At 42.4% G+C, this 24,883-nt stretch overlaps 1 protein-coding gene across 1 annotated transcript in view; it reads left to right on the top strand.

Moving 5' to 3' along the window:
• The first annotated feature begins 337 nt into the window (after positions 1-337).
• Positions 338-24,883, top strand: part of nrip1b (nuclear receptor interacting protein 1b) — a 50,000-nt gene continuing 25,454 nt past the window's right edge. The window contains exon 1 of the mRNA XM_061804011.1: positions 338-635. The gene's annotated coding sequence lies outside the window, so the exon portion shown is untranslated. The remainder of the gene's footprint in view (positions 636-24,883) is intronic.

Below are 24,883 nucleotides of genomic sequence, written 5' to 3'. Positions count from 1 at the left end.
GTATTTGTAAGATGATTCCATCATCCACAGTGAACTCCCCCCAAAATACTTTCTTTTCCATTTGTTACTCTTTTACTCTGTTTTGTCTTAATTATACCACCAACTTCGTCACATAAGTTGACACGAACCTCATGACGTCACTATTGTTTCGTGCTCTATCCGAGGCACGTTACCTTCAAACAAACAAACAAATTACGTCAAGTGTAACGTTGAACTGCTTGTGCGTGGTGTATTTGAGGCCATATATTGTGACAATGTCGAAAATAATGAGCTACCAATCATCCACTTTGTTGTTATGCTGTGTGGGCGGTGGAAGTGCGTGTTCCTTTAAGGGTGGCGTCAAAGCGGCCAGGCGGGGAGGAGGAGCGCGATCGTGCCCGTTCAGTTCTCCGGGACTCCGCGAATAAACAATTCCAACAGACTGAGCGGCCGCACGCAGCACACCCCCGTTCGGGCTGCGGTGGCACGAAGAAAGAGTCACTGAGGCATTTCTGGACTATGTTTTGAATTGGAAAGGCCGACTCGCCGTCTCTCCCCCCCCGGTGCCGGGAGTGACAAGACGGATGCAAGCCGTTTGCAATGGATTTGCCAGCCCGTCTCGAATATTAATGCGCCTCTCTGGCTGGACACCGCAGGTGGGAAACACTCTTGTCACATACACCGGTGTTAAAAAAAAAAAAAAATAGACATACACGTATAGTGACTGTTGCCTCAGAACGGTTGCGTTCTAGCCTTATCATTACGTATTTTATTGAGGGCAGGGGAGGTTGCTCGGGTGTCGTAAGGCGAGCGGAGGCGCGTACGGATGTATCACCGAAAACGTGTGACGGAGTATAAAGCCGCCCACTGACGATATCTGCATAGCCGAACGATAAACTAGTTCCAGGCCAGGCGTATTGTGTGGTTTATAGATTAAACAATAATATCCAAGTTGTGAACGATATATCGTTGACTTGAAAGAGATTGGAAAAATGCAGGCACCGTGCTGTGTTGCTCGTGGAACGTTACTGTCACATATTGATCTCGGGGGATGTGGGCATCACCGCTATTTGAACATCAAAGCCACCCCATCAAATGGCGGTTCGGTCTTTGGATGTAACATTAGTTTGGTTACAGCACTTCATCACTTTCGGTCCAAACACAGCTGACATAATTTTTTTTGGCAGGGGGGCGTCCACATTCAAATGTGTGTTAAACCAGATCATCAAATCGGGTTTGAAGTATCATGAATCGCAAATACAGTAAACAGAGTTCACAAATTCACATATAGGCCGAGATAGTTGCACAGTTTCCAATCACTCAAATGACACAAAAATCCACTCAAAAGAAGATTGAGCAGCTAACTTTATATTTTGAGTTTAAATTGCTGTGATCGACAAAGCCCAATATTTCACGGCTTGGGTTGTGAGCCACAAAATGGCAATTTCCTCCGGCTTCTTACTGGAAAAAATGGGCGAGTGAGAGAGGTTGTTAGTTTTTTTCTGGTGTTGGTGAAATGCGTCCTGTCATGTGCATGTCATCATTACATGTTATTGGAGTTCAAAGATTTGTGTTGTATAAGTTGCAGCCTTTGACTGGCCTTTATGTGGGGTGGTTTGTTTCCTTGAATGTCCTGTTGCTCCATTTGACTTTGGCTAAGAGCAGAGTCGAAAGGTCATATGCTGAGGTTTGTGACAAGTTACATTAAAGAAGGCAAAGTACATCTTGCGCTTAGGTTTGAAAAGGGCACCTTTGAAAGCCTCACAGCAGCAGGCTGATGTTGCAATAAAAGTCTACAAAGGAATGGCGTATTCATTCGCCACCTTTTACAAACCTAATATAGCGTGAGTCAAGTTTAGAATAATGTGAGGAAGTTTTTAAATCCTGTGTCTGGGGTTCTACCATTTAGCCTCTCTTTTGTTGAGCATTTAAGCTGCTTAATTATTTGACCTGAACCTAGACAAGCTTTTCAAGGTTGTTCAGTTTGCCCTTTGTTGCCTCAACAACCGAAAACCTCCATATTCAGAACGGTGCTTGAAAGTTTTACTCTTTACAGAGTGGTCTGTACACGACAGCCACTTTATTGGTGGTGGTAGGTTGTGCTGACTGAGTTACCTGGTTCTTATTCTGGAAGCTGCTTTCGAGTGATGTGCAGTAGCCTGCAACAGAACCAGAGGGCTTTTAAAGTTCCCGAATGCCAATTCTTGAGAGGCTGCTGCGCATTCACTCAACAAATTTCCCGTGTGATGTTTTGGAAGTATCTTTAAGATGTCAACAGAAATGGCGCTTACATTTATTATGAAGTGCAATAGTGTGTTCATCCAACAGTTGTACGTCAAGCCATAGATGAAGGAATCAAAAATGTCCATTCCACAGTTCATTTTCACATTTGTCAGTGAGTCATAAGTCTTAAGATGCACAACTCCAAAATTTTGAGGTTTGGATCACACTTTTAGATCACTGAGCCACTCTGGGGGGGGGGAACATATCAAATGCACAATCTATAAGAACAAGTGTTAGGGCATTTACTGCACATTTTGATTTATTACAGACCTGGGAGCTGCCCGCCCGGTACTGTTTTTGGCCACTAAACATTGTTCAAGGAGAGTTGGGCAGTAGATGTTCAGGAGGAGAAGCATATTCTCATCTACTTCGAGCCCACCAGGGAATCACACCAGAGACCATTTGACCTCAAGCTAATTTCTCAAATTGTTTGGCCTTTATATTTGCAGGCAGTATGCATTGAGTCACATCATTCAAACATTTGTTTTATTGGTAATTTAGCAACTATTCCAGTGCTGTTACTGTACAGAGATTTACAGAGCCCATGTCTTTATTTTTTTTGGTCTAGTACAAAAAAACTACTCAATCAATATGATGGACCCAGATTTCAAATGCCATAACAATGATAAGCTTGTCTCAAAAGCTTCACAAAGCAAGAGAATGTGTTTTATTGCTAATTTTAAATGCTAGTGATCATTTACATCTTGGCACAGACTTGACTAGCTGCTCCCCAAGTTGTCACTTGTAATCAAATATCCATCCATCCATCCATCCATCCATCCATCCATCCATTTTTTTCACCACTTATCCTCACAAGAGTTGGGGGGAGTACTGTAGCCTATCCCAGCTATCAAAGGGCAGGAGGCAGGGTACACCCTGAACTGGTTGCCAGCCAATCGCAGGGCACATAGAGACAAACAGCCGCACTCACAATCACACCTGGGGGCAATTTAGAGTGTCCAATTAATGTTGCACGTTTTTGGGATGTGGGAGGAAACCGGAGTGCCCGGAGAAAACCCACGCAGGCACGGGCAGAACATGCAAACTCCACACAGGCGGGTCCGGTATTGAACCCGGGACCTCAGGACTGTGAGGCCAATGCGTTCCAGCTGAGTCACCGTACCGCCTAATCTCATGTGTATTGTTAGAACATTTTACATCAGCTTCTTTTTACGCTTGTATGACCTCCAATATTATAAAATGATACTTATTTACACTCTACTTAGTCCTGATTAAAGTTAATAGTGTTTCAATATTGTTTCATTGTGTTAAAATGAATGTTTAGTGTTTTTACAGCTTTCACAGATTTTTACAGCTGCAGTAACTAATAATGTTAACATGTTTTTTCAAACCTTGCTTGCCAAGTATTATTATAGTGACAGTTTTATGCGAGAACAGATTCTTACAAAACGTAACACTTCATATGGGAAGATTTTGGAAAGCCAAACAAATCTGGAGGTTCACCGGCGTCTAACAATGGATTGGATTTTCCCATTTGAGGTTCCCCTGTATTTTATAGAAGTTGGCACAAGATTTTCTCCTCTGCCACATGCTATTTTACAGTCTGCTTTGACGATGCACAATCATCAAACATCACAGATACATTTTCTACATTAATTTTTGGCAGAAATGACGTTGTGTGGATTGTTTAAAGCCTTATTTTTGTATACTGTTGCCTGGACAATTCCGTTGTTGGAACTTCTTTAGTTAATGGCATTATCTCGTTTACAGATGATCACTCTGACCCCTTTTGGTGCTTCTGTCATGAAAAGCAAGCAACCAAAGTCAATAGGACTCATTTTGATGACAAGGCAAGAATGACTAAATGGGTTTTTACAGCTATCAGTCTTGGATGCAAGCTGGGACGTAAATGCCCCGAGAGCAAAACGAGCCAGTGCTCATCTGGTGAATATCTTTTCAACCACCTCCAATCTTCAAAACCCCCTTCACCCTCACCTCCGAGCCTACTGAAAGCATGCTTCACTTTGGCCTTGGCACAATAACGGGCCCGTCAATTATCTTCACCCATTGATTGTGGCTGATTAAAAATGTCTTGAATAATTTAGACTTTGCTCGAGAAGGGCTCGCTAAATTGAAGAAAGGGAACATGCAGGTTAAGTAAATGATGTACGTGTTACCAAAGCACCACCCCTGTTTTCAAAAACAGGCCGATTACACCACTGTTTATTAATGAAGCCCAGTAGGTAGACAAACTTCCGATGAGCTGCTCCACTCAAAATCTCTGCAGTCCCATTTTGAAACTTTAGACTGAGGAAATGTAGTATTGAGCAGTGATGTGAGAGGATTTGACTTCCTTCCTGGCTGGGCCGGTGTGGTTAAAGTAGAGGAAATGGAGTAGAAGTGACTACTTCCCTTACTTCTCCTCCAGTAGCGGAACTGCTGCCCTCCAGCTGTAGAGGTGCAGTAGGAAGGTTTCTCTACCAGTGCGGTGAGTGTGCTGCAGTCAGACAAGGGGAATGTCTCGGTTGCCACAAGAAGGCTAATGTCAAAGCTGTGACAGAGTTGGCGGGTTGGAAGCGGAATGAGAACAGATGCTCGGAGATAGGAGGAGGCACAGTTGTGTTGCATCTGTAAAAGAAGTACAAAGGAAAAAGATAGTGTAAGTACTGCACTTGTCGCAGTTGAAGGATCCAGTCTGCATTCATGCAATATTTGCTCCTGAGAGTCATCAAATATGTAGAAAATGTCCTGTGACGGTTTTATTCACCTTTTATACTGAATCACATTTGCGTTGTGCCCAGTTACGCAAGGTAAATGGCATGGTGTAAGAAGTCTAGGTGAAGGCGAGTACAATGGGTCACACACTCTAGAGAGACTAAGGTCACATGTTATTCTTCTGTGTTATTCGAACCACTTTATGTAGCAGAAGTGAAGGGGAGATGCTGGGGGCTAAGTGAAAATGCCACTCATTCCCGAAGAGTCCCTGCCCTCATCAAGGTTAGTGGCTTGTCTTTGTAAGTTGAGGGATTGATGCATGAGGCTGTCTGGCGCTAAATCCAAAGTCCAAGGCTGTCACTGGAAGCTGTCCTTCCCTCACTTTGCAGGCTATCGCAGGGGCCTGTCCTTCCCAACTTCTTAGCAGCATGTCCTTTCGGGAACCTTGAGCAGCCTAGGCAAGGGCATAGTGTCTGGTGCAGTAAGCCGGTGCAGAGAGGGAGGCTTTACGTAACGTTCTGCTTGAAACATGGACGTATGACTTCCTTGACACGGAGCAGTGCAGTGCACTGCAGCACAGCTTAACAGCTAATATACCCCCTTTCCATCACCAAAGACAAGGGGGGTGTAGCGAGAACCCTGCAACTTAATTATATCTCGGTCTTTTTAAAGCTTTCGTTTGAAACCAAATTTTCCTGAGCAATTAACTAAAGAGGCGTTTTCAGAATTTCTGAATGAATGAGGCAGCGCAGTAGTGCAATTGCTTAGCGCATTGGCAGTTCTGAGGAGCAGGGTTCAAATCCGAGCTAGTCTGTGTGGAGTTTGCATGTTCTTTCCACGCCTCTGTGGGTTTTCTCTGGGTACTCGAGTTACCTCCCACATCCCAAAAACATGCATTAATTGGAACGTGAGTGCGACTGTTGTCTCTATGTGCCCTGTAATTGGCTGGCAACCAGTTCAGGGTGTACTCCTCTTCCTGCCCGATGACAGCTGGGATACGCCCCAGCACTGCCGCTACCCTTGTGAGAATAAGCAGCTCAGGAAATGGATGGATAGGTGGGTGAATGATGGATATGTTCCACTAGGAAGCAGGGAAGAGAGAGAGGAGGGAAGGGATGCATATGCAGTCATAGGTGTCAAATGTTGCACCTCCAAGATGTTTTTCTATGAAGTAAGAATAGTAAAATTGGGTCTCTCTGCATTAAAACTTGTAGTTTTACAGGTTAGAATACATAAATTTGTCATTTTAGTACTTTTTCAAATAATTAGCACCATATTGTATGCTTAACACCCCAAATCCTTGCTAATTTAGTGTGATGAGCTGACTTGTTGCTGAGCAACAAGAAATACTTGGATCTGCAGCACCACATTTATCGTAGGGGTTGAACTCGGCATCCGGGGGCCAGATCCGGCCCGCCACATCATTGTACGTGGCCTCCAAAAGCAAATCATGTGCATTTTAGCTAAAGTATCAATTGCAAATTGTCTTCACTTTTGATACTATAAAGACATTGCAAGATCTTTTTTTTTTTTTTTTTTAACCAACCACCCTTTTAAAGTAAATTGAACGATAATTGAAGGAGCTCTTTTTTTTCACTGACGTCTGATTTCAAAACTAGTTATCCAACATATTTTTTTCAGTCTGAGCATCCCTTAGAAATCATAACTTATGATTTGGACCACAAAAAATAGTTTGATGCCTCTGATATATACAATACAATTACACAGTCCATTATTTACAATGGGGATTATTGCAAAGTGATCCCGATACTTAATTTCTTTAAAATATTTTTCGAGTCCTTTACTTATTCTTCTTGCTATATGATTGCTGTAATGATCAAAACAGCAACAGGAAATTAATGTTTGGTAAACCAGTAAGATCATTTCGACCAAGTAAGAATAATAAGTCTTGTTGGTAAAGCAAAACTCCTCACAAGGGACTTGAAATGAAAATATCTTAAAAACTCACTTTGGATTACAAGACTATTGACTATTGAAAACCACCATCAGGACATGAGTTCGTACATCATAATAATTTGTGATTGCCACTCCACTGGACTGTTGTTGCATGTTTGGATCAAGATAAATGGCTTGATAGGAAGATTCAACGTTTAAGAGTGGCCTGATGGCCCGCGGCCAATCGCCGTTGTGTCAGGCCACCACCTAGCTATAGATGCTGTGTCGACCAGACCAGTACAAAGTTCTAATTCATCCAAAAATTCTGGCTGTTGAAAAGGGTCAGAAGGCAAAAATGCAGTTTTGTACTAAGGCAGGGCAGGTGATCAAATACTTTTGAGAATCTAATCTAGATTGAAATTGATTTGCAAATCATTACAGAGTGGTGCCTCAATTTACGAAATTAATCCGTTCCGGAAGTCTTTTTGTAACATGAAACTTTCGTAAGTAGGAACTCATTTTAAATGTAAATAGCCTAATCTTTTCCAAGCCCCTTGACCACCCTCCCCCTGCCGCCAAAAATAAGTCTTTGGCGTTGAGTGCGTGGCGAGCAAATTGGCATTGTGGTGTCTTCAGAGGCGGAGGCACACACAACTTAATTCTACTAAAATTAATAAATTTCATAAACTATAAATTTAAAACAACTATTAACATTAACTTTGACTGTTTCCTGAAGTATCAACCCAAGGATGTTTGCCTTTGACAACTTTTAATAATCTTGCAGAAATGTACAAGGCAAATGTCATCGAAGTGAGCGATCACCCAACTAAACACATTTTATGAGTTAACACGAGATCCTCATGGCGAACCAACCTGTCAATGTTCTCGCTTCTCAGTCGAAATATCCTCATGATGAACCAACTAGTCGATGTCCTCCTTAACCTTTCCCAGTGAAACAATTTCCTCAACTTCAGGTTCAACCTCCACTTGGAACCTCTTGAGTCGAGCAGCATTAGCATGATGCCACAGGTCAGCGGCATGATGGCATTTGCCATCAATTTCTTGGGGCCCGTGGTGAAAAAAGATTAATAAATCCACGAAGAAGTTGTCGGGTGTGCGCGAACGTATGACAGTAGTGAACAGTGAAGAACATACAGGAAGTGTGTCAGGGGGACAGATTGACACCCCCCCCCCCAAAAAAAAAAAAGATTGCCGTAGCTCTGACCCAATGGAGTGATGTGATGCCAGGAAGATTCTACGTGCTAGCCAATAGGTGGAGCTGCTCTAATGTGCCACACATACCAAGAGACACGATATGCATCATGGCTAAAGATTGACATCTCTCTTTGCCAATGTGATGCCAAGAAATTTTTCACAAGTAGAACCGCATTTCACATGCAAATAGCCTAATCCGTTACAAGCCCCCCCCCCCGATCTTCTTGACAAAAATAAAGAGTCAAAGTACATAATGTAAAGAATAATAAAAATTGTTAATTTACCCTTGTCGTTGAGCGACTACGCGAAGAGAAGGGTGAGTGACAAGCAAATTGCATCGTGGGGGACGGAGGAGGGGGCAAATGTTTGACATCCGAGAGAAAATGTATGTACAAATGTACTTATGTACACCACTTATTTCCACTTAGGTTTCTTGGGTCCCACGGTGAAAAAAGATGAATAAACTTGGAAAAAACAAATGAAAAACTAAAAAAAAACCCAATTGTACTTGACCTATTTGTGCTAGCGTGTGACAGCACTAGCAGGATTTGGTGATAGTTGAGTGTCCAAGTGGAATGAAAATCATCATGGGTAAAGATTGATGTCCCCCCGAGTCATTTGGATGCCAAGAAGATGGTGCAGCAATAATCAATGGGAGAGCACCTCTATCGGGCCACACAAATGAGATACAGGATGTTGATCATGGGTAATGCCTCACTTCCCTCCTAGCCAATGGGATGCCAGGAAGTTGCTACGGCAATAACCAATAGGAGAGCAGCTCTCTATTGTGCACACAAACCAAGATACAGGATGTTTATGTTCGGCGGAATTTGGGGGTTGCATATTTTTCCCTTTTGTATCTTCAATTTTCCTTCGTAGCGAGAGACAATATCTGCTGTTGTTGACGTTGTTTTGTAACCTGAATTGATCATGACGAGAGACGTTTGTAAGTAGAAGGTACCGTTGCCATTTTATGGTATGTCAAGTTTGAAGTCATCTTTGGTACTTTATTTAGTATGTTTTGTTCTGTCTGTGACACATGAAGAGCGACTCACCTCAGTACAAGTGGTAAACCCCCTCTCCATGTTTTTAATTTGTCCGTTACTCACTTCACTACTTTAATGCATTTTTACAATTTATTTGGCAGTATCTAATTTTTTGTAGCCAAACCACTTCCATGTGACAGACATGATGGGTTCTCCAACTTTATGGGGTATTCGTATTTCATTTTGTTATATAATGAGAGTGAGAATTTCCAAAGGAACATGATATTATTTTCTTCAAGGTCAGAAGTTTACATACATTTTCTTAGTATCGAGTTGCATTTCCTTTGAACTGCATGAGTTGGGTCAAACTTTATGAGTAACCTTCCGGAAGCTTTTGAGAGTACTGGAATCCTGGTCCATTCATCCTGACAAAATGACAAACCTGACTCAGTTACAGGAGGTTGCCTCGCTCACCCACGCCTCTTCAGATCTGCCCACAAATTTTCAATGGGATTCAGATCAGGGCTTAGTGATGGGCACGCCAAGACATTGACTTTGTTATCCTCAGACCACTTTTTTACCATTCTGGCATCATCTGGCTATGAAACCTCTGCTCCAGTAACTCAATATGGCTAGTTCAGTGGAGTAGAGACTTAAAGGTCTACTGACATGCTTAGATACATTATAAAATAGATATTGCTATGAAAATTACATATAATATTATGCACTTCAATGTTAATACGAAAAAATAAATACAAGCAAAGAGTGTGTCATTCATGCGCAAAGTTGCGGAAGTCTCACTCGACATCCAAGTGGTAGCCATATTGCCTGCTACAAATCGTTTACAGCTGTCACACTGGGACAGTCTCCATTTAGAAGACGCTGTGCCACCTGCTATGGGAGATGAAAAACAGATTTTCGGATTTTTACGACACCCCTTCTGACATGGAAGCTCTTTTCAAAGAAGAGAACATCTCACAACCGAGTGAAGTGACCATGGTAATATTACCCTATCGTTTCGAGCCATATTTAGATGATATGCGGATCACTTCTAACTAACAACAGACTCCCCAACAGTATGTAGTGTACTTAGGAGGACCCATGCCGGGCAAAACAGGTGCCCGGTGAAGGCGGAGAGCTCCTTTCTCCCGCACGTGGCCAAACTGCAAGCAGCCAAACCACCTCCGTCCCCGATCCACCTCTGCAGCGGCGATGAACAATGCCGCCCATGGCCGCAGGAGCTTTGTCGCCGCTAACGGCCACGGACATTGACACATTTAGCACATCTGACTTACGTACTTTATTAAGTCCCTATGACGCGGATCTTTTGTCACTTCTGAGAAGATGAACCCCCTCCCCCCGATTATTATTTTTTTAATAGCTCTATACACGCCTACCTGTCATTTGCAACCCGCAAAGCTCTCATCCTTTGTACCTGTGCAATGCATTTTTCACGACGAACCAGGTGTTTTGGAAACGTGTGACGAGGGAATCTATCCTCCCGAGGGTTTCAGCAATATCGAGCAATACGAGACAGCATTTTGGCTAGCATGCAGGAAAAAACAGCTACTTTCGTGCCGGTAAAACTTGTATAAACACATGAAACCGCCGGTGTGGGTTTCTGGGAAAAAAATGTCACTTCCTGCTTCTTCTCCTATACGAATGCCTCGAAAGGATTTTCATGGCGGGAGATACAAAAATTCATTTCCGACAATATCATGACGTGTGGTGAAAATATGGATGGGTCCATTCTGGCTGCCTTTTTTATGCGTACTAAAAATCATGCCACACGTGTTGGTAGAGCTTTAAACTAAAGGATAATGGCCGTATGCTTATGGTCATAGTCAATTTGTAAGACCCATTTGCGCTAAGGTTTTAGTTCCCTGGCTGATTTCAGTGTGGACAATGACACTTTCTTCCCAGTTTCATACAGGATCTTCACAAGCTCTTTAGTTTGTTCTGGAGTTAACTCGAACATTTCGGAGCAAAAAATATTCACCACCGGGAAAACAAGGTCTGTCTACTTTCTGAGTTTCTGAGTCATGATGTTTATACTTGAGTATAATTGACCCTTCCGTGGATATTGCGCAATCCGCGTCACTGACCAATCAGAGGGAAGAGATCTGCATAAACCAAAGCCCGTTTTTGCTCCCGCCATTTTCTCAGACAACATTGCATGGTCCAGTATAGGTTTTGTTAGCGTTTTATCGCCCATTTGGGTTATTTAACAAAAAATATGGTTAAGAGGTGTAGTCACGGACTTTGTAATAGTGACGACAGGTATCCTGAAAGGCTAGTTGGTGGACTTCGATTCGTACCCTTTCCAAAACCGAAGACCCAGTACGAAAAATGCCTCCGATGGATCAAACTTTGTGGAAGACCGCATCATCAACTAAATCCATCTAATATCAACCGGAACACATGTTTGCACGAAGGTATGCCCTATATTTGATTTTTAATACATGTCTCGTATAAATGAATTCGAAGTTCTTCGCTAGCATAACACTGCTGCGTGTGAACGATTGACACACTTATTCTTTGTTGAGCGATATTTAGCGTTGATCGGACTGCACAAACGTATCGCTTTCTTGCTGGCTCGCGGCCGAAGCTTAACCAGACTGTGTTTGCACGAAGATATGCCCTAAATTTGATTTTTAATACACGTATCGTATAAATGAATGAGACGTTCTCCGCTAACATAACACCGCTACGTGTGAACGATTGACACACTTATTCTTTGTTGAGCGATATTTAGCGATGATCGGACTGCACAAACGTATCGCTTTCTTGCTGGCTCGCGGCCGAAGCTTAACCAGACTGTGTTTGCACGAAGATATGCCCTAAATTTGATTTTTAATACACATCTCGTATAAATGAATGAGACGTTCTCCGCTAGCATAACACCGCTACGTGTGAACGATTGACACTTATTCTTTGTTGAGCGATATTTAGCGATGATCGGACTGCACAAACGTGTCGCTTTCTTGCAGGCTCGCGGCCGAAGCTTAACCAGACTGTGTTTGCACGAAGATATGCCCTAAATTTGATTTTTAATACACGTCTCGTATCAATGAATGAGACGTTCTTCGCTAGAAAAACATTGCTACGTGTGAATGATTGAATTAAATCAGAAGCATGGCGTGTCTCTCAGATCAGAATGTATTGAATTTAGAATCTATAATATATTGTTGATTTGAATGAAATCAGAAGCATGGCGTCTGTCTCAGTTAACAATGTATTGTATTGTATTTGCCATTTTTTACGAATTGTTTGTCTTACGTCAGCGCACGTGGCGTGACGTCACTTCGGGAGGCGTGGTTAAGTGCCCTGTACGGAGGGGTCAATTGTTTGAACAGATGAACGTGGGACCTTCAGGGATCTGGAAATTGCCCCCAAGGATGAGACAAAATTGTGGAGCGCCATGATTTTTTTTTCTTTGTGACGAGTTCGAAAGCCTGACGAAAATTAGTCCAAAAGTCCATTCAAGTTGAAGAAATTGCTGAGTTGATTAAAAATGACTCTCAACAATTTTGGCAATTAAAGTGGTTTTAGTAAATCCTTAAATTCAAACTCATTGCACTGTTAATAATGGTATTCAACATTTTTGTCAATATAAAGTCAATCAAAAATTAGCCATTTTTATTTAATTATAGTAATTTGTTTTTTGGCGGCACAGTGTAAAACTGGTTGGACCGTCTGCCTCACAGTTCTGAGGACCGGGCTCAAATCCTGGCCCTGCCAATGATCGGTTTTCTTCAAGCACTTCCACAATCCAAAAACATGCATGGTAGGGTAATTGAAGACTCTAAATTGCCAGTAGGTGTGAATGTAACTGTGCATGGTTATTTGTTTGAACGTGGCCTGTGATTGGCTGGCCTGAAGATTGCTGCAATAAGCTCCAACACTTCGGCGAGCCTTGTGAGCATCAGAGGCTCAGAAAACGGATGGATGTTTGTAATTGTTTTTAGTTGATCAAAATTCAATTGATTGAAAAACATTGCTTATTGTGTCCATATGTAATAATTTATCATACTGTTTCATTTGAACTCCAGACACTTCAGAAAACTCATCCGCAGCATTGGATTGGTAGAGTTCTTATGATATTTTTTCTTAATTTGACAGGTTTACTTCCACATTGTTGATGGCTCTTAAGTCTCTTAATAAGTCAGAGGTGCCCAACAAAGGAATCAGTTTATAGCACCTGGATAAATAAAAATCTTGGGTGCCATGTGAAGTTACTTGTCATGCCAAAATGCGAAGCTCCAGTATGTACCAAAAGAAGGGCTACAGCCTTAAAATAAGAAGTCAAGTTAAAAGTTGCACATATAAACCATTTGACATGATTAAAGATGCCATAACACAGTTATATTGAATGTTTAGCTGAAATATTAATTCAGGAATATGAACCAGATTGGGTTAGTTCCACACACATTGCCTTTTAGTCACATATTTGATATTGACACTGATTATAAGATGCCGATGTCATGCTCCTGGATTCCAGCCCGGGCTGGGCGTGGCCAACTAATCAGAAGGCGCACACCTGCGCCTCATGGCCACTGATCAGACCCAGTACAGATCGTTGCGCTTCATGCCTCCTTCCCGCACTCCTGCTTTCTCGACTTCTGACCTCCGTGCACCGACCCACGCCTGTCCACTGACCACCCTCGTAAGCCCATCCGTACTGGTACTTCGGATTGTTTGGACTGTCTACCTGATCTCAGACCTCGGACCGAATAAAGGTTTCCTCTGTACTGTCTGCTGTCTCTGGAGTCGTGCATTTGGGTCCACCCTTGACAGCCGAGAGTCAAATGTTCATTTTAGTTCATGCTGTGGGTTGCTTAAAAATTGATTTTCATAATTTGGACACCTTTTATTTAAATCATGCAAACTTCTTGACCCAGTCTCCAAAAAGAATCGAAATCGAGAATCATTTGGAACCGGAACGGAAATAAGGACCCACAACCGCTTGAATTGAAACGATGCTAAATCGTAGATGCTATGTTCGATGGACTTTTTCAAATTACTCTTTTTGGCTTAGTAAAGTTTCATTGTTGCCATTTTGCTGAAGTATTTCCATCATGGAATTTTGTACATTGTATATTTGTGTTCATTAACATTTTATCTCCTGCTGTAAGCAGGAAAAGCCGGTAAAAATGTCTCACAAATTGATGTTTGGGTATTGGCATTGGTTTACTGACGTGTTCCTTCCTTTATACATTGACATCGATTTTTGATGCAATGCCGCCTGAAGAATCGAAGCTCGTGGGCATTCAATGTAGGTTTTCAGCCTTGCCGCTTACATCCAGATTCTCTGAGGTTTTTGATGATATTATGACGAAATCCCTCAATAGCTTGCAATGTTCGTTGAGACTATTTGACTATTTTCAAACGCACTTATTCTCAGAGGTGAACCTTGCCCCGTGTCTGCTTATGAATGACCAAGCAATTCAGGGAAGCGCCTTTTATACCCAATCGTGACACCCACCTATTCACCTGTGGGATGTTCCAAACAGGTGTTTGTTTGAGCGTTCCTCAACTTTCTGTCTTTTTTGCCACCTGTCCCAGCTTTTTTGGGAACCTGTTGCAACCGTAAAACTCAAATCATTATTTGCTAGAAACAAATTTTATCAAATGATTGCTCAAAACAAGTTTGATCAGTTTGAACATAAATATCTTCTCTTTGTAGTGTATTCAATTAAATATAGGTTGAACCAACTACATTGGAACGGGGTTTGTCGTTGGATTGTCGGTAAATGAATGGATACATTGATGTAATGAATGAATCTTAATGCCCCTAATCCAAAGTCTTAAAATACTTTCACTATTATGGAGAATATTTAGTTGAAAGTACTTGGATTTACATCGCGTATCAATTTTGTGGAAGTGTGTGACAGTTTTTAAAATATTGTATTTGACACTGCAGTTGAAAATTTTAGTCGTAAAAACTGTGGTTCATCGACTCTTGTTAGGTTAAGCGGGTTGGAAAATAGAATGAAATCTCCCAATTATGGTTTGAAGTTCAATTAATAAAGAAATGATCCTTCTTTGGTTTTCTACTTGATGTAACTGGTTGGTAAAACACCCTTGAAAATATATCATTTCTTTGAGATATTTTAAGGATTTTCCAAAAAATTATGCAACAACTGGCATCCCTGGTGCCTAATTACATTTATGAAGGTGTAATTCAGGAACATGTTCAATCATTTTAGGGGAGAAAGTAAAGAGTAACTGCAGCTACTTTTCGAAAAGAAATTTCTAAGTGCCCATACTTGAATGAACAGTGACATTTAGTTGGAACCCCAGTTTATCTCTCTCTAAGAGTGATCCTTGAATAGATCCACAATTATTTCCGTTTGTAAACCTTTACCCACTTATAAATCCATTAGTGAGATGACAATACTATATATGTCAGTTCCAGGGTAAAATAAACGGACTGAAAAGTGAGTTCCCAAGTACAGCTTTCTCCTAAACTGTGGTTGACAAAAGGCCATTTGAGGAAGAGATGGCAAGCACAGTGCTGGTGACTTGAGGCAGCCATATGACCTATTACTTGGGCAAATGGACTGGTGACCAGAAGATTGCTGGCTCATACTCCACTCACCCTGTGCCCTTGAGCAAAGGCAATTAACCTGGATTCCTCCAGTAAATATCCAGCTGTAGAAAGAGGAAAAGATGTGCAAGAGTGATCACCGTGTAAGTGACTTTGAATGAAACTGTCCACTAAGCAGGAAGATTAAAACTGATAATCAAATTAGCGCTTATGATTGCAAGCTATGAAAGCAGGACTGTGAACATGTATACCACATTCACCCTTCTACCCTCTGGACTGCCTAATTGTGCTCTTCCCCACTCACATGCACCGACTTTGTCTTTGGCATTATGGCTAGTGTGTGACCTTGACCTGATTCTTGAGGAGGCTTTTTACTTAACTATGCAGAAGGAGATGAGACACCCTTTTACTCTTGCCCTTGTATGCATATAAGGATGAAAGGGGTGTAGACCCTTATGATGGGCAGGTTTGCAGCTGTCAGTCAGTTGGGTAATCCGTTCCAAGGTCGACAAGGGTCGAGGTCATGCCAGACTGAACAATGTGCCTCCATCAAGCCCTGCCCTTATGTCGAACGGGGAATGCCAGGCTCCAAATGTCCACTGATTTTAATGGCAGTGATCAACTGAGTAGGTTCAGTCACAGAGAATGTCAGTAAAAGTCTGTTACATTTCCACGGTGATGCCCAGGGTGAGCTTTTTCTTTTTTTTTTTTTTTTTGTCTGACTTACATTATTTGTTGTGTGTGCTGTCTGCCTACAGCTGCCCCGCAGTTTAAAACCGTCTTGCTTGCTTTCTCAATGTGCAACATGCTAGTGTCTCAGCTTGCAAGTATTTTTAAGATGGCACACTGGCATGTCTGTCATCTTTATATTTACCTTATGGCTGGCTAAATCAGGATCTGTCTAAATATGATTGCATAAATGTCCTTCAAAATACAGTTAGCCTCTAAATTGTAATTATTTTTTCAATTCTACAATTCAGAGTGGCATCAAAACCTCCCAAAAATTAGTCACACACAAACCCAAAGTTGAAATCACCATCGGACATAACGTCAAAGGAGACCTTGGCATATCTTGTAAGACTTCAACATAACTATTGAGGCGCAAGCTAAATCAGCAAATAATGGATTAGAGTGACATGCTATTGCTTTTGTTCTGCGGTTGATTCACACATTTCAGACCAAAACACATTCATCTCTGGGAGTCATAGCCTGTCACCTTTCTGAGTGGTGTGAATGCTGGACATGATATTTATACTTGTGTAAAATTGTTTGAACAGATGAACGTGGGACCTTTAACCATCTGGAAATTGCACCCAAGGATGAGCCAGACTTCCCTGGCCGATTTCTTTTGATTTTCCCATGATTTCAAACAAGGAAGCAGAGTGTTTGAGGTGTGGCCTTAAATACATCGCCAGTTGCATTCACTATGATTTGACGAGCGAGCACGAGAAATCATGCACGTAAAACTTGTTCCGAGTAGAAAAAGTGGATTTTTAAAGACATCGCTTATTTTGTGTTGTCTTGACATTCATTTATGTGTTTATTTCATAACCATTGTTAACTAAGCAAGCCTGCTCATAAACAATCAGTATTTTCCCGGAAACAGGAAATACAAGTTAACCATAGTGAGCGTGTTCGGAAGTGATGCCAAAAGCACATGTTCCGAGCTGCTTCACGTACTGCGTATTTAGGTCGAAAGTCATCAACATCACGAGCCATGTCAAAGGAAATTCAGTTACACCAGGGGTGCTCAATGCGTCGATTGCGAGGCAGTTTTGGTTGATTGTGTGACGGCGCCTCAAAAAGACGTGAGACTATCATCCACCTCGTCGCTTGATTCAGGTGTGGCCAATACGTCGACCGCACGCGCATAAAGGCGCGTTCTCGCAAGCCAGCCTCCTATTTACAGCAGTTGCGGCGGTGCACGCATGCACTCGCACCCCCCCACCCCACCCCGTCCTGCCGGTCGATCGTGAGAGGCTGGCTGCTTGAAAATTAGATCTTGGGGGAAAAAAAATCTGAGCACCCTTGAGTTAAATTGAAAACATTTCTGGGATATAACACAGGTAACTTTTCAGTATCGAACTATAATAAGTTGGAGATTGTGATTTACTTTGGTTCTAACGTTAGACTAGTCTGTCCAAATATCTAAATGCGAACGGTCATTTTCCCCGTGGTACGCGTTATCTTGAAGTTGAAAACTTTTCCTACATCCTCTACATGCTTTAGGAAGATATAGATCATCTATTGCTAGCTTTCATCAATGGATTGACAATAGATACCGCTGTAAATTACGCTAGATTATAACAATACATTACGATTGCCGACAGAAATGTTTGTTACAATGTATCGCTATCTTGTTGCCACTAACGCAGATTATGTTGAACTAAACTTTAAGCATTTTCAAAACATTGCGGGTATAGACCTTCTTCTTCTTCTTTTCCTTTCACCTTGCCCCGTTAGGGGTCGCCACAGCGTGTCATCGTTTTCCGTTTCGCTTTGAGTCATATTTAGATCTGCGGATCACTTCTCACTAACAACAAACTCCCCGACTTTATTTATGACAGTATTTAGCATACTCAGAAGGACCAATGCCGGGCGAGGTAACTACTTCGAGGGGTGCCCAGACATCGGTGGCCGTTGGGGGGGATGCAGCTCCTTTCTTCTCCCGTACACGGCCAAACCACCTACCCTCCCGATCCACCTCCGCATTGGCGACCACACGCCAGCCCCGGCGGCATTGTTCATCGCGTTGTCCATCGCCGGCCCGCGCACATCGACACATTTAGCACCCCTGACTTATGTACTTTATTAAGTTATTATGACGCGGATCTTTAGTTATGTTCTGGGAGAAGGATTACATCGTCCCCCCCCCCTCCAACTATCTTTTTTAATAGCTCGATACACATCTACCTGTCATTGAGAACCCACAAAGCTCTTGTCCTTTGCACCTGCGCAATCCATTTTTCATGACGAACCCGGTCTTTTGGAAAAGTGTGAAGAGTGAATCCATCCTCCTGAGTCTTTGTGCAAAATCCAGCAATACAATGAGCCGGCATTTTGGCTAACACGATGAAAAAAACAAGTAACTTTTCACCGGTACAATAGGTATCCAATATAAACACTCGACCCTGCTACTGCAAAAAACATCACTTCCTGGTTCTTCTCCAACACATCCCTCGAGAAGATGTTCATGCCGGGAGATGCAAAAATCCACATACAACAACATCCTGACATGGTGAAAAAAATGTGTCTGTCCATTCCGGCAGACTTTTTTTTTTTTTAAACGTAGTAAAAATTGTGCTTTACGTGTGAGTTGACCTTTAATTACACTTGGAAATTTTTTACTACATGGTGTAAACCTTACTATTTGCTGTTGGCTTCTGTTTACTTTTTGGGCGATGTTTGACATTATACTTGTGCATCTCTTCCATTTTGTTTTCTTAAAAATCAGTGGAGAGGTCACTGATTGTGTAGTGGGACACATGCCTGACTTTGTTGGGGGTAGCGTGGGATCGATTCTCACTCACTGATGGTGTTGATACACGCCCTGCGACAGACTGGTGACCATTTCAGGGTTGAGTCTGCCTTTCGTCCAATGCTAGCTGGGATAAGCTCTGGAACTCCCGGGACCCTTGTGAGGATAAGCGGCTGGGACAATGTATTGAAAAAATATAGTGGAAGCAATACTTTAATCATGGTCAATTTGGTCATTATAAAGACAGTGAAGAAAATAAGTATTTGGACACCCTGCTATATTGCAAGTTTTCCCACTTAGAAATCATGGAGGTGTCTGAAATTTTCATCGTAGGTGCATGTCCACTGTGAGAGAGATAATCTAAAAATAAAAATCCAGAAATCACAATGTATGATTTTTTTTTTTTCAACGATTTGTTTGTGTGACACAGCTGCAATTAAGTATTTGAACACCTGTCTATCAGCTAGAATTCTGACCCCCAAAGACCCGTTTGTACGCCTTTAAAAGTCCACCTCCACTCCATGTATTATGCTGAATCAGATTCACCTGTGTGAGGTCGGTAGCTGCATAAAGACACCTGTCCCACCCCTTACAATCAGTAAGACTCCAACTTGTAACATGGCCAAGACCAAAGAGCTGTCCAAAGACACCAGAGACAAAATTGGACAACTCCACACGGCTGGAAAGGGCTACGAAGAAATTGCCAAGCAGCTTGGTGAAAAAAGGTCCACTGTTGGAGCAATCATTAGAAAATAGAAAAAGCTAAACATGACGATCACTCTCAATCCGAGTGGAGCCCCATGCGAGATATCACCTCGTGGGGTCTCAATGATCCTTAGAAAAGTTAGGAATCAGCCCAAGGACTACACGACAAGACTTGGTCAATGACCTGAAAAGAGCTGGGACCACCGTTTCCAGGGTGACTGTTGGTAATACACTAAGACGTCATGGTTTGAAATCACGCATGGCACGGAAGGTTCCCCTGCTCAAACCTGCACATCAAGGGGGAAGGTATTGAAGTAGGGTTAGGGTTACGAGAACATGCAAATCCCACTCAGGCCCTGAGTCCGGGATTTAAACCCTGGTCCTCAGAACGAAGTAACGCATGTGCTAACCAGAATACATGAGATTGAGGAAAGCTTGTGTAATGATATTGTGATCCAGAGCGTGCACGCATACACACACACACACACACATACACAAGGGTAGAGCGAGAACGGTAACTTTTATAACCATGTTTACATGTCTGTTTCTAAAATGGGCATATCAGCCAGACAAATGGGGTTTATCCAGGGCCTCTTTCATTGTAATCCACCTTTTCTCCCATTCAGTGTTGACCTTGATGCTTATGAGGAGGCAGGGCTTGACCTACATCAACCCTGTTAACTGGAACTAGAAACCAAACCAGCTTCTGGTGAATAAATAGACTTGGGACCCTTTCCATTTTTTTCCTACAGTAAATTTGTCTGTCTGGTCTCTTTTGTTAGACTTTGCATGAAGTAGGCTATAATACAGCGTGGATTTTCAGCCTCTTTTGCAGAAGTGAAGATTAGAACGCTATGCTCTAGCACTCATCTCAGAGGCAACAATATGTCTATGTGCAGTAGGTCACCATTAGCACACGGGTTTTGTGGTGTGCTGGTGAGATTTTTGCAGCAGGCCAACCAAATTGTTGCCAATGCGAATCAGTACATGCAGAAACATTTGTACTCACTACCAGCTGGTAGAATGAAAGTACATACACAGGTAACCTGTAAGAAATTCTATTGCTCACACAAGACGGGCTATTATTCAGAACACCTTCCCACAGTAATGGTGTCCCGTGCTATAGTTTTAGGGGATATAAACAGTTGTAAGTACCTTACATTTGATTTCAGAGGTTGCATATTTTGCACAGAGGACCTCAAGTAGAGTTGTTCGGTGGGTCTATTTAAAAAGCCAAGAGTATTTAAAAGGGCATAATTAAATTTCTGTCTTGTACAAGTATAGCTCCTAAACAAAAGCTAAACAGTGGTTGCTGGGCAACACTAAGGCCTCATTGAGTGATGATGTTTGCCTTCCACATTATCTATTTGAAATTAGCAGTCAAAGGTGTGTGATGATGAGTAATTACACAGAGGGTTGACGAGTCCGAAACCCCACAAAGATTCGGATTATAGTATTGCCGGATTCCCATTTTATTTATTTGAAAGCTGTTGTCAGAAGAATGTGCCAGTTGAAGAAATCCGTGTTAATGTATGCAGGGATTACAAAAGCAATTGATGAGCAAGTTCAAACTTAATGAGTGTAGGCTTTGCATGAAAGAGCAATGTGTGATCGGAGATATATCATGAGCTGCCCCAAAACACACGGAGGCATTCAAAGGGGGGCAGTGTCATGCTACTAGGCATCAGGACAGGCCCTGGCTCAGCTCTTCCCATTATATCACTTCTAGCCAAGAAGCTCATAATTTCCCCCTCTGGGATGACTTGTCATACTGTCACGGGTGTTAAATGACTGCAAAAAGCAGCGTGCAGTCTGTTTTTAAATAAAGGCAGAGGATCCCTTTCAGCGTTCTGAGTAGCCGATGAGATAAAGGTTACCTAGAAATGATGTAGAAATGAGTTGGTTTGATGGGTGTTTACCCTCATCAGTAGTTGTTGTATTAAGGCGTGGGAGGGATTTCTCCAAACATCGGTCTGCTGATAAGGGTCACAGCTATTCCAATGGCCACAAGAACACGTAACCAAAAGATCTGCAAGCCTGTCTTTTAAATGTCTTTTCTTTCTTTGTCTTGCTCTCTTTCTCTTGCTTGGACTGTCTCCCTCGATCATGCTCAGTAGAACTCTGAGCACGATCTTAGGAAGGGGAGGGAAAAAAAAGAAAAGTGGGTCAGGGTGACCTATTTTTTTTCTCACAGTTCATGGAGGCAGAGGGTGGTGGTGTTATCGTCAGTTAGACGAGGAGCAGGGCCTGATGGGGAGGCAGTGCCCTGTCGCTAGACACAGCCACTCAGAACTGGGTCAGCATCAGAGGCTACGTCTTGCAAACGGCTTGTCATAGTGGGGAGAAAAGCTGCAAATGAACCATAGATTATATGCCCCAAGCTGAGCACTGAGGTCTCATTGCACTCACAGCCTCACACTTCAAAAACACACACATATAAGCCTTACAGTACAGTGTAGGAGTCTCTGAAGTACTGCCTCTGCCTTTGAGTTCCTCTCTGGCCCTCTCAGTCTCCAGTAATAGCGTTTGATTACTGCAGTCAGACCTGACACGCTCAAAGCCCCAAGCCGCATACACTTTTAAGTAAAGGATCTTTTCACATTTCAATTTTTCTGACACACGGTTCGCTGTTTGCTAAATTTAGCCTACTTCCTCCGAGAATTGCCCGACTTTATTCAGGTCAGGTTATATACTGTACCAAGTTCAACTGTGGTTTAGACGGAACAATACGCATTCAGATGAGATTACCGCTTCGCATATCTTCTCTGCCAAAGTCAAATATGTGAATGGATAATTTGCTTACATGAGCTCTCCTGATCTTTTTTTTTTTTTTTTTTTCTTGCTTCAACCACTTCCAAACAAAATACATTTGGATAAAGTGTTCTGTCCAAAGCAAACATTACCACTGATAAATCAATTGAATGCAGGGTATTGTGCTACAACAAGACTTGGACATTTTAAGTTTGAGATGGTTAAAGGAAATAATTACATGAGTTAATAGTGGTTTCGTAATGGCCCGGTTGTACATTTTTGGTTCCTTCTAATGTCTGTCAGACACACATTGGAGATAAACCTGTGGTTTGAGCTCCTCCCTAGCAATAATTGTTGTCGTTGTTGCACTGTACTGAGATCCCCAAACTGAGGTTTGTTCTTGTCTTTGGAGCAATGCAATTTTCAGGCAGTACCTCTTACTCGTGTTACACTATGTGGAACAAATCCGCCTGTAATGAATCTCTCAGGACTCTGGTGCCTCAAAGAACAAGTTTGCTTTTTGGGCTCTTAGACAATGAAGGCACTACTGTGAGCCATTTCACCATTTCAGTATACCCATTTGTACAACATAAAAACACTTTTATGTTAGTTTAACGTATTCATATTCATGTCATTGGTGAGTTTTGTTTTTGTCTTTAACAACAGCCCCATTAGCCAGGGTGTTACACTAACAAACAACCTAATATCCTAGGGAAGGGCTAAACATTGGGAGGATCGGATTAGCAGCAAGACTCCTTCCTGTTAGTTCACCCACTAAAGTCGCAGTGCCACAGCTCACAAGCCCTTTCACTGTTGTAAGCACAACTGTCCAATGTTATTCTTAGCCCCGGAGCTTCATGCCTGTGTGTGAAAGCCCCTTAACACAGCTAATTGAGGAGATTGCTCATGGCTCATGTCACTCATCAACAGCTTCTCAACAGCATATGTGTGGTCTTTTTTTGAGCTCATGTGTGTTATGCGGATAAGTGAGAAAAGGGCCAGGACTAGTACTCTGTCACTTTAACAAATGTTGAGGTGTTTCTCTTTTATTGTGATAGGCTGCTACCCGAGTGGCACCTTGAGCAGATGGTTTCCAGGTTGTCGGGAGTTTAATGTGACAACTATTCAGTTCAGAAAGGTCAGGCATGGAGAGAAGTAGAGAGCAGTCTCTCTTGAGTTTCCAAACCTCTTAAATGGCTTTAAACTTTTGTCGTATTGAATATATTTTCATACTGATAACCACCCTGCTTTATGGTTTTACAATGGTCTACAGTGAGCTGTTGATACGAGCCCAGTATGACAATAGAGCAGCTGAGCAAGACCTTGGCCCGAGTGTTTACTCTGGAAAATCAGATGTCTCTATTGGGACCCAGCAGGCCACTCATCAGCTTGTCAAAACACTTGGCCCAAGGTGCATCAAGCCTTCCCCTCACACCAATCTAAATTGGAGGATTGTGATTGACTGTTAAACAAAGCGCTTATCCTCAGAAGAGACACTGGCATACTGTATTTGTGATGACGTAACAGGTCACAGTGTGCTGGTGACTCAGAACACAACAGTGCCTGGAATTTCCTTGAACATAAACAGCGGTTTGACAGTCATCCAAGTAGATTCCATAAAGTCACCCACTTCTTGAATGACTCAGAGATCGTGCTTGAGGTCGAGAGGTAGATGAGGTTCCAAATTTGTATTTTTGCTACCGGTCAGAAATGTTGAAATTCTGTGTCTGTCCAATAGAGAGGTTAAAGATGTAGCATCCTGATAAATCCCTTCCCGGGTAAACAGATAAGGACTCTCTTAGATTGACTAAAAGCTGTGGAGAATAGGTTGGGGGAGTAAGAGGAAGACTGAGATGTCTATCAGGCTGCTTTTTTTTCCAGTTCAAGGGCGCCCGTAGGCGAGGCAGCTCTCGCTCTTGCCGTGCCTATGCTGCTGTTCAAGGTCATATGAGCCAGCCCTGTGACATTAAAGAGGAACAGGAAAGGGGAACGGGGTGGGTGTGTTGGGGTAGGGGGATCATAAAACCATCAACCACAGACACACACACACACACACACACAGCTGGGCTTTAAGGGTTGTAAAGTAACTAGACTGTGAGGTTCCACTATGGCTTTGAGAGCAACAATGCAAGTGTCTTCTCTGCACGTTGTAAAAAGCTTAGGGAGACATTTGTACATACAAGATACTGTATAGATATATCGAGGGAGTGCAGAAAGATTGAGGAGAGATGACTCAGTTATAAACCACATGGGAATGAAATAGATATTTTCAGAGACTGGGAACCGGTGATATTGGCTTCCAAATGGTCTTCACTTCAGAAGACCACTTCAGAATTTAAGCCCAACTTGACAAATGTTAATGCT

This window comes from Syngnathoides biaculeatus, chromosome 18 (assembly GCF_019802595.1).
Source record: "Syngnathoides biaculeatus isolate LvHL_M chromosome 18, ASM1980259v1, whole genome shotgun sequence".
Taxonomy (NCBI): domain Eukaryota; kingdom Metazoa; phylum Chordata; class Actinopteri; order Syngnathiformes; family Syngnathidae; genus Syngnathoides; species Syngnathoides biaculeatus.
Note: the sequence above shows the minus strand (reverse complement) of the source record. Positions and strands in the feature narration are given on the sequence as shown.